General features: G+C 36.7%; 2 pseudogenes; one reads left to right on the top strand and one right to left on the bottom strand.

Moving 5' to 3' along the window:
• Positions 1–9,267, bottom strand: part of LOC104434522 — a 10,699-nt pseudogene extending 1,432 nt beyond the window's left edge.
• Positions 1–11,061, top strand: part of LOC108957435 — a 52,415-nt pseudogene that overhangs the window by 27,291 nt on the left and 14,063 nt on the right.

The raw sequence follows: 11,061 nt of genomic DNA, 5'->3' as shown, positions 1-11,061 counted from the left end.
AGCAGTAGGGTGGGATCCTTATAGTTTATCTAAAGAAGTAAAATCCAACTGATGATGCCTAATTAAACCCCACATTGCCTTTTTAGTAACTTCCATTGTTCATCGATGTAATTAGGCTTAGCCTCGTCACCCTCTAAGGGACCATGCGCTAACTTGCAAGAAATCAAAACCGGTATCTTGTCTTTCCATGTACTATAAACTTCTTTATGACACAAAAAAAAAAGAGTAAAAAGATAAACAATTATCAAAAAATTATCAGGCTTAGACATTGCATTACTAGACAACCACACCACCAATCAAACATGAGGCTTGATAGAGTCGGAAGATAAAGCAATCGAATGGCATGACCAGGCTATGCAGAAGGTACAATATATGATTAGGAAAAATAGAAAGAAACATTCTGCGTAAGTCAAATGAGTAGAATTGAGCTTTTAATAATGGAGTTGAATCGAGTTCAATTTCGAGCCCTATATACTATATTGAGTCGAGCTTGAGCACAGGGATTTGAAACCGAATTTTGTTCACATTCATGATTCAATGTCAAAGCGTTGATTTCAAGTCAGACTTTGCGTAGAAAAACTACTTCAAATCAATAAACAGCTCGATCTCATCTTTAGAATTTTTTTGTTAAATGAAATACCTTTATCTTACGGTCTTTAGGGCATTGACCCCACTAAAAATATATGATAGATCCATCCCTGCATGCTGACAAATATGATGCGAGTCATCTTCAAAATTTCACAAACCTCCTCGAAACATGAACATATCTAATCAAAGCACGACTCCTGAAAAATAAAACTGCAATCAATCTTGCAAGAAAGTTTGAAAAAAGGAATATTGGAGCATCTCTTCTTAATCTGCCACTGGACGAAACCGATTTGGACGAACCCCGCAGTACACATCCATTTCTCAGATCATAATATAACACGAATTGAAGTGTTATTGATTGGGGCAGTTTTGGGAAAAGCAAGTAAAATGCTTTGGGCCGATGAGGACACGACTATCGGCCCGACTGGGGCAGAGATCATACTTTTTCACGACGACGAAGACCATAAACTCAAATGCTATTGGTCGATAAGACAAAAAAATCAAGGCTGCCGATGAGGACGCGGTCGGGACAGAAAGCATACTTTTTCACGACGACGAATACCATAAAACCGACGACGACGAAGACCATAAAATCAACGACGACGAAGACCATACAATCAAATGCTATTGGTCGATGAGACAAAAATCAAAGATGTGGCTGACGCAAGCTTTCGGGACTGAGTGCAGGGTAGTCAAAGGAAAGTGCGGAAAATTTCCCTTACTTGATGGATTTCCAAAATTATTGATACAAAGTTCGAGAGAACCGGCAACAATTCATCAAAAATTAACCTAATGTAGAATCAATTTCTTCCCAAGATTAAATGGACCAAAATCGACTCAACCCCAGATTAAATGGACCAAAATCGACTCAACCCCTATAATAACAGGCAATATATTCCCGCAATATAATCTCGTAATGAATAAAAATAATGCCAAAATGATAGAAACGGACAAAAGCGAACATGATAAGTTTACGTGGAAAATTCAATGAGAAAAAGATTATGGACAATTCAAAAACTTAGTCAATTTGGAGTGCGTTTGATAACGATCCTGTTTCTATGAACAATTTTTTATCAGAAATGGTTTTTTTTTATTTTGTTCTGGGGAACAATTTCTAGCCATTTTAAGATGTTTGGTAACTGTCCAAAATTTCTGATTCTGGAATAGAATTGCTTTTGGTACCGTGCTCAAAATTTCTACTATAAATCATTTTCTTTTAATTTTTAAATATTTTTTTACTTTTTTTCTTTTCTTTTTTTCCTTTCTCTCTTCTACCGGTGACCGGCCAGACGCATCGCCAGCCCTCATCAGCTGAGCCTCACTAGTGGCCAGGTGGCCTCGTCGAGGCTAGGTGAGGCTTGCCTGGCCACTAGCAGGGGTGGGCGAGTCTCGCCAGGGCTGGGTGAGCCTCGCCAGTGGTTGGACTTGCCTTCGGCGAGCTTGTCGAACCTTGCTAGATCGGTTGCCGACAACTAGCTACAGTGGGTGGCGAATGGTAGACAATGGCAGACGGTAACCACGGTGGTGGTGGTAGATGAAGAAGAAGAAAGTGGCTTGATTCTTAGATTTGTTCTCGGGAACAAGAATCAACTTTTTTTTTATTCTTGATTATGTTTTAAATCTTCTTCCAGGAACAAAAAAATTAGAAATTTGTTCTTGGGAACAAAATTTTTACCAAACACGATTTTGTTCCAAAACTACTCCCGAAAACAAAAAATCGGAATATGGCACTATTGGGATGGTTACCAAATAGGTCATTGATTTCCAAATAACCTATCAATAACTTATCAACGCCGTTAGAAATTTACCAACTTTGAAATGAATTAAAGAATAACCAACGCTTTGGAAATTTTACAAGCATCGTAAATAAATTGCAAACACTATAATAAGTCAATTTATAAACTTACCAACTTTTGTTCACTCTCCTTATCATTTTGATTTTTCCATTTGTTGATGATCTCTAAGTACCCCCTCCAAATGTCTCTTTTCTTATCATTTTGATTTTTTCATTTGTTGATGATCTCTAAGTACCCCCTCTAAATGTCTCTTTTCTGTGTGATGAAATGAAACTCTTTATGTGATCGACCTAAATCAGATGGTTGAAATAGGAGGGTTGTTTTTGGAGGCCTATGAGGACAAACTACGAGTAAAACGTAGCTTGTAATTGAGTGCTTACAACAAGAAAAATCGAAACATATTGAGTGTTCTTGAGATCTATCTCTTTGCTGCTTCATTATAATCTATTTAGTTTTGATCCCAAAAGTTAGCAAGGGTGCCAAAATCACGGAAGAAGTGGTCATGCTTAGAGAGAATGCAATTTTTTAGGTAAGAGACGAAATATGTGCATGCTTATTTGCAAACACTTAAAAGTGTGGTTAAATAATTTTGGGGGAGAGTATGTCTACCGTGTTGTGTGCACAAGGTGTGAGAACAGCTATTGAAGGAGATTTAATAATTATTTAGTCTATAGTGAGATAGCTGTAGGAGGAGTCGAGTCCGCGCAATACAAAGTTGTTGGCAATTGCACTATTGGCTGAAGTGGTGAATTTCAGTCTAATGGTGCTGCTAGAGCTAGAAGAGAAAGCACATCCTAATTGAAACTCTATAACTAGCTTTTGTAATTTCTTTTTCCCTAAACTCTATAAGTTTCTTATTGCAAATTAATAGTTTAATTGCATATAAATTTTTTTAAATAAGGTGCTGGTTCTAGAAAGATAAATATTTTTATATGTATATAAAAAAAAAAAAAACACTTCACCCCTTCTTTTATGTATTTGGACCTAACAATATGGATTGCCATGTTGGAGGTGTCAAATTTTGTAATACTATAGTAATGTGACTTGCAAGCCTTGTTAATAATTTAAAGGATTTTACTAAGGACAATGAAAAAAAATCATTATTTTTGAAATTTTTTATGAGAATTTGAGATGGAGTTCGAAGCTTTACACTATAATTTAGTTTTTGATATTAGAGTTGGATCGAGTTTGATGCGAGTATATATTTGTATTGAGTTGAGTGCGAGCATGAGATTAGGAAAACCGAATTGTCATATCTCCGAGATAATTGCGCAATCTCTCCTAAAATTATTATATCAAAATTTCAAACCTATCAATGTATAAACTTTTTAACTGAAATAATGTAGCCTTAAACTTACAAGGGAAAATGCAATAAAACATTTTAGCTAAATCTTATTGAATTCATTTAACGTGGTGTTTCAATTATTTTCAACTATTTAAGTGTAACGACGGCAGCATGACATGATAAGATGACGCTGTTTTTCTTCTAATTTAAGCACCCGATAGAGAAATGTCAGTAGGCTTATTTTTGGAATTTAATTCTCTCCCTTGCGCCTGATTGTAGGCCAAGGCACGAAATAATATAATGAGAATCCATCCTTGTCCGAAAGTAGATGTCACTTTCATGACATCAACAAGAATATTTAATCATTCATTGTCTCGGTAAAAGACGATGATCACATGCTTCTGTTGGCCGGCAATGGTACACTGCTAAGCTGTCATCAAAATTGGATTGCATCTCCATCCATTTCTCCGTTTGTTTGTTGATGCGATGGCTAAGAAAAATGGCCCGTCCATGTTGCTTCTTTTGGCTCTACATAATCTCCTCTTTTCAAAAGGTGTTCTAATTTCCAATCTAGATTTTGACTACGACGACCATAAAAACATATGCCATTGGTCCATGAGAAAAACTAAATGTTGGCTGATGAAAAGCTGTTAAGAGTATAATTGCCTATTTAGAGCACAAAGATATTTTGCTTTACTTTTGGCTCAGATGATTAATTAATACGATCGAGAGTGAAGATGGAACTATAGCACATATGTAAAGGGAGTGTATCCTTGATTGAGAGAATGATTTAAAATACATTTCATAAAAATAATTATTTATATTGCTTATAAAAATAAACGAACTAAAAATTTGTTTACCTTCCATGAAAAATATTTAGACATAAATTATTATGAATAATAAAAATATTTAATATTAAGTAATTATTTCGAGTGATATAAACGATCATATTTAGGAAAATATTTATCGAATTATTTATTTTTTGAGAAAAAAAGTCTAAATTACTAAATTGATTCAAAATTCTTTTCTTAGGTTGGGGTCAGAGTGGAATTCCATGTTGAATTATGCTCACCGAATGAAGCCCATCTCTTAAAATAACATATATGTTGTACATGTAAGAAAGGGAATGCCTCTCCAATCAACGTGTACAAAGCGAATAACGGAAAACTAGGGATAGAAACAGGATGAACCACATAAGATCCCTAAACATTTTCCCAATTATTGTGCTTTATTTGATTTTACGGTTTGGCATTCCTTTCACGATTCCATGACCATTAACCAAACATTACATTAAGTGTTTTGAGGTGTCAGCATGGATAATCTTCCAATCACTTATAATCTTCCATTTTGCAAGGCCCATCTCTTCGACCTAGCAAAATGTTAGTATTTCAAAATCGTGCATGATAGGAAGCCACTTTTGTGGAGAATTTGTTCTCTCTAAATTTTCCAAGGCTAAAATGAATTCAAAAATCACTCATCCTGGTCCAACTCCTTTATCTTGAGAAAGGAGTGCCATCCTGACATTGTCTAGACGAAAGATGCCTTTTCTTTCTGTGGTATTTGAACAATTGTCAATTCTTTGGAATCTAACACGATCTTTCCATTTTGTGTTTTCCCTCTATTTGAATTAGGTTAGATCAAATGAAGAATTTTGGTTCTTCTTGCTCTTTAACTCAATCAACGCCATGTTGATTACATGATTTTGAAAAGTATCCCAATGTTCCTTATTACGTGTATATGAGAATCGTAATTGGCAAATCTAAAACCTTTTGGACCCTTCCAATACCAAGCGGGCCGATGTTTGGATCTCTAATTTCAGCCAACATGTTTTGGCAGAGCATGAGAATAGTTTTAGATTGGAAGGCATGATGCAAAACAAATTAAGAATGGAAATTGCTGAAAATAAGCAGCAATGAAATGACCTCAACAGAAAAGATGCATAACTTATGAAAAGAGAATGATAATAACGGAAAAGATACATAGTTATCATGCCCAGTTGATCTAGTGCCTCAACTTTAGAACAGCTAATCGTCTGAAGGATATGACAGAATTTTTTGATCTTCTCACTGCCCTTAAATATTCAATAGCCCTAGAACTTCAGGACTTGCTTAGGATGGCTTCCAAGTTTCCGAATGATTTATCCAGTGCAATGTGGAAATCACTAAAGGAACTAGCTCCGTCCTGCAGTTTTGGAGAAATTCATATGCATCCATAGTCCAAGCACACTATCTTGAAGACAAATACTATTAGAGACACTATAAAGATATGGAGACCTAGATACAGCATTTTGAGTGGTGGTTACCGGAGACATACTCGTATTTTAACTTCCCATCCTGCACTAGCTCAAGCAAGTCATCTAACATTCTTCTGCACCCTGTTACATCATTTGAACTCATCCAATTATGCAGCCAAAATCCCCTCAAAGAAAAATCCTGCAAACCATAAGAACCATTGTCTCATTGATTTATGTACTCCCTTTATTCTTGACTCTAGGGAAATTTATTTTTATTTTTTTGCTCAAATTTGGTTCCGTCAAATACTGAAATTGAGATTTTGGGCCAAATTTAGACAAAAAAAATAAAACTATAAGGCAATGACCAAGACCCAGACCGAAATGTAGACAAATCAAATTGTATGGCTTGACTGAAATAACCTCCTAACCATCAGTGGAAAATTTAGTTCGCTGCTTCTTAATTTACCTTGCAGATAAAAGATGAAGTTGACACTATAATTGGTTTCTTAGACATCCCACCATATGTCACCATGGTTCCTCCCTGCCTGAGAACAAAACTAAATCAGCTCTCTACATAAAGATAAGGGAAGTACTAAACACGAATTTAACACTTGTCACACCTCAAAAATTTCATCACCAAGGAAGCAGCATTGTCACCAACGCAGTTTAATCCAAGGGCAGGTTCTTTCATATCACCCTTGTAGCAAGTCAATAAAATGCAAGTAAAGAACTCAAGTGCTGATGGCCAAACATGGATGCGTTTCATGCATGAGAATATGGTAGAATGGATTAATGGATGGATGATACCAGTAGACTCTTGACATTCTTTATTTCTAATTGGCTCTCAATGAACACTTCTTCGGCACCAAGTTTCTTCAACGCCTCTTTTGCTTCATCAAATCCAACTCTGTCACAAGAAACGGACGGCCATGAAAGCACAGTAAAATTCAAATTTAGTTATTGATATGCAGTGCTAACTGCTAAGTTGGAAAACAAATAAAGAATTCTACCAAATTTGTGCTAAGATGTCATAGTATGAACTAATAAGCTAGTTGAGAGAGCCCTATTAAATTAGTGTCGCCTGACCTCTTTTTGTGTCTCATCATAGAATTAAAAGAAAAAGGACAAAAATTTCACTCCAAAAGAAGTTGCAAAGCAGAGAGAGGTCTTCGATATACTAAAACAAAGTTTCCACCAGCAACCAAAAAAGATGGAATTACCAATGCCCAGCAGTATGCTGATCTATACATACCAGCAATCAACATCTAGAACACATGATGACTGCAAAAATAGTAGAAGAAGCATCAACAGTAACAAGTCACTTCTGATAAGCAATGCAAAAAGATCTCTGTTCAATTCACACTATAGTTAATTGCCTTCGCCTTCGATAGATTAAAAAAAACAAGTCCTTCTGGTCTTTCCAAATACATGTTACCTCATCACAAAACCTCATCTTTATATTGGGAGATTAAATTATGTTAATTGATGTACCTTCACGAACCTAAAGTACCTTCTTATTTTCTTTGATAAGTTCAACATAATCAATTCCTCAAAATGCCCTCATAATAGAACCATTCTTGCATGCCAATGCATGTACTAATGCTCAGTCAGCCACATAAATTCCTGCCCATTGTAGTACCTAGCCAAAGATTATAATTTCCTCAAGTCAGTGATCACACTCAGTGTTACTTCAAGCTTAAAAGGGTCAACTACATAAACACAAGCTCAAGGTCCCCTTCTCCCTACTATTCGATGCAAGAGATCTCAATCAATCACACCAGCTTCCAAAAACAAACCAGAGATACCAAAATGCTAAATATTTTGGCACATTTTCAATTTGTATATTGATATATCACCGCCACAACCGAACATAATCAACATATTTGTGCATCCGGTAATTGTTCATAACTATTAGTCCACTAGCAACATTCATAATTAGAACAAGAAAAGACAGAGTTGCCGCAAGTAATTCAATCCCCAAAGAGTTTTAACTTGTCATCACAGAGGTTGAATTTTAGATATAATTCAGGCTATGTAACCATCAAAAGCTACTTCAGAAGCTGAGTAGACAAGACCTCAATGAGTTCCAAAAAAAAGGGGGGGGCGCTTCCCAGCAATGGTTAAGGCTGATCACAGAAAAGAGAAATAAAAGCAAATCCACACATACCTTAGCTATCTAAAGTCTAGACAAAAGTTTTAAACAACAGTAGTTTGACAAAAGTTATGTGGTATCAAGGTTACTAAAAGCTTCCAAGAGCACCTATCCCTGATTATGTTGATGCTATGGATGCCACGGGATTTAGCAATTTGGATGAGGCATCGACCCACCATACTCGTAACACCATTTAGCACAATCAAATCCCTTAATGATCACAGCTGATTAGGACAACTGAGGATAAATTGCTTACAGTGAAAGTTGGGGGACAGCTAAGAGACTCCTGTACTGTCTATATACCTGGTTCCAAAGAGGTGAAGTCTTCAAGCATTCTTAAAGCGGTCAGAGGATTAATTGAAATTGTCGCAGCATATTCAATAGGAGAATTCTTATCAATTTTTTGCTATACTCTGGTCTTTCACAATGTAAGTCTGCCATGTCCCTGAGCACAAAAACTATTTCACCTTTCAACACACTCAAATTTACAATGGGCTAAGTGCTAGGCACAGATGTTCTGCATAACAAAACAAGTCAGTACTAATGGAATGCAGAAGTATCTTTTATTTAAGATGACAATCACTAAGATGTGTCTAACAGTTTCAATCTTTCTTTTCTTTTGGTTGATATTTCACTCGTTTCTGTTCTGCATCTAATCAAATTAAACGTTAAACATGCTGCATCAAATATAGAAGATTATATCCTTTGGCTGAGTAAGAAATTGTTCAGAAGTGATTAACTAGAGTAGATGAGCATGGCTGATGCACAGTAAATCTGATATCATTTTAAAACTTAGATAATACTGAAAGAATGTTTTGCCAAAAGTGAGTGGAGAAGGAATGACCGAATCGCCGGGTGAAAAATCCTTCACGGCAAAGCCAACTAAGTGTACTTTGCCAACTCCTTCGCGTCCTCTGACTGCGGGCAGTTGTGGCCTCACCGGACACACACCTAGATCAAAGTTTATGCATGAATTATCGAATAAACCTCACGTGAAGTAATAAGTAGTACATGGATGAATTATGATCTGACTTTGTAACTACATATAAATATTCCTCAGGAAATGGAGCAACAATTGTCAAAGTCAAACAGTGAAGTCATAAAACATTAGCCGCCTCAGAATCTCGCAGTTAGACTTTTATTCTCTTCCAATATGCCAGCAACCAAAGATAAACGCACCATGACATATAATCCACTCGTCGATCAAGTCCATGGGTGAATAATGAGTAAGAAGGCGCCGATCGCATGTGAGGCATAAATAGGACTTTATCGCAAATCATTTTAGTTTTTATCGTGAATTCAGGTTACTTTCTAAGGATGAAGCGGAGCCTAAAATCAAATTTATAGTACACAGAAGCCATCACAGATATGTCAGTAGCCTCGAAGTCCCCGAAACATCGGACTCCTCCGCGATATGCTCAGTCCACCATAAAAAACAGCCCAAAAACGTTCACCAAAATCAAGCTTAACCCTTGAGCTCGGATCCGAAGGAAAGGCCGATCCAATGGTTAGTTCTGCATGGAGTTAGATATAATATCCTCCACAAAAAAACTAAAGATTGGCCCATAAGATCCTTGTGTAGGCCTAATTTTCCTCAATGCAGCATAGCGACATGCATTAATCTTCACTCTTATGTTGCGCATTGTTTACTTGTTCTTGTTCTGCAGAATACATCCCATTCCGCTGGCGCATACATCATACGGGAAGCCAAATCCATTTGTCTATGGAAATGCTGAGACAGTGTTAAGGAATCTTATGCCATCTTTTTTAAGCAACCTAGATTTGGAGAATACTACAAACTCTGGAATTTGTGGCTTCAAAACCCTATAGGAGATAATCCAAAAATCAACATTAGAGGTGCACGGCAGGTTTTTTTTTTTACCAAAAATCATAGTTTATTATATAAGTGAATTTATTTCCAAACGTAATCACCAATATGCCAGCAGCTCTTTCAAGCAGGAGATCCTTGGTTTTCTATATGAACAAAGACTGGGGTATTCAAGGGAAAAGATAATCATTCAGAGTTTCCTGCGGACTTGGTAAGTATTTGTACTCTTAACAAAATGTACACATCTCTGTCTCTCTCACTCTTCCTTGTATGTATGTTGGGGTGAGTTGATGGTAGGTTCCTACATATGCGAGTCGTGTTCATTCCAGCATGTTCACTTTTTTGTTTTAGAGATTTTATATCTGCGTTCCTAGTGGAAAGTCATGGTTGAGAATGTAGATCTTAGATTCCACCAGGAAAACATTAAGAAGTATAGTACATTGTGAAATCACTTAGGCCTTGTTTGGTTCACTTTGGAGTAAGAAAAGGAAATGAAATCCCATTGCAACTCATCTTCAGATGATTTTATGATTGCGGAATCAAATTACCTAGGTTATGGATTCTCTTTAAAACGCAGAATTGGATTGCTTGGGTAGAGGTTGTACTAGAATTCCTAGAAAAGAAAACATTTGCGAACTCTACCCACTGAGTAGTCTGAGCTTTTTTTTTGGTAAGGTAAGAATATATGGAGCAAAAGCCAACTATATAAAAACCCGGCGCCAAAAACTTTCACTCATGATGCATGAGCAAAAAGAGTGAAAGGGAGCCGAAGTAAAAGAAAACAAAAACAATGGAAAACAAGGAAGCCGAAACAGACCGGCAAACAAAAGAAAACCGCCACCAAGCAAACCAAAAAACAACTGTCAGCAAGGCAGCACAACACAGCAACAGGGCCGCAAACCCAGAAGGAACAGCACCAATTGACCAACCCTAGCAGAAGAAGCACCACTAAGGAGAATGGGCAGGCCCGCCAACAAAAACAGAAGAGTCAAAGTGTGGCACCCCCAAACGGCCCCCAATCCGCTAGGGTCGCCACAATCTATTTGCCTTTCTCTTGTCCTAATAATATAAATCACTCTAATACCATAGAATTATAATAGGTCCATAAGTCCTAGGGATTTATATCTTTTAGAAGGTCCCTACGCAGTAAATATAAATGTGTAGCGGAAGCAACATCAC

The sequence above is a fragment of the Eucalyptus grandis genome, chromosome 4 (genome assembly GCF_016545825.1).
Source record: "Eucalyptus grandis isolate ANBG69807.140 chromosome 4, ASM1654582v1, whole genome shotgun sequence".
Taxonomy (NCBI): Eukaryota; Viridiplantae; Streptophyta; class Magnoliopsida; order Myrtales; family Myrtaceae; genus Eucalyptus; species Eucalyptus grandis.
Note: the sequence above shows the minus strand (reverse complement) of the source record. Positions and strands in the feature narration are given on the sequence as shown.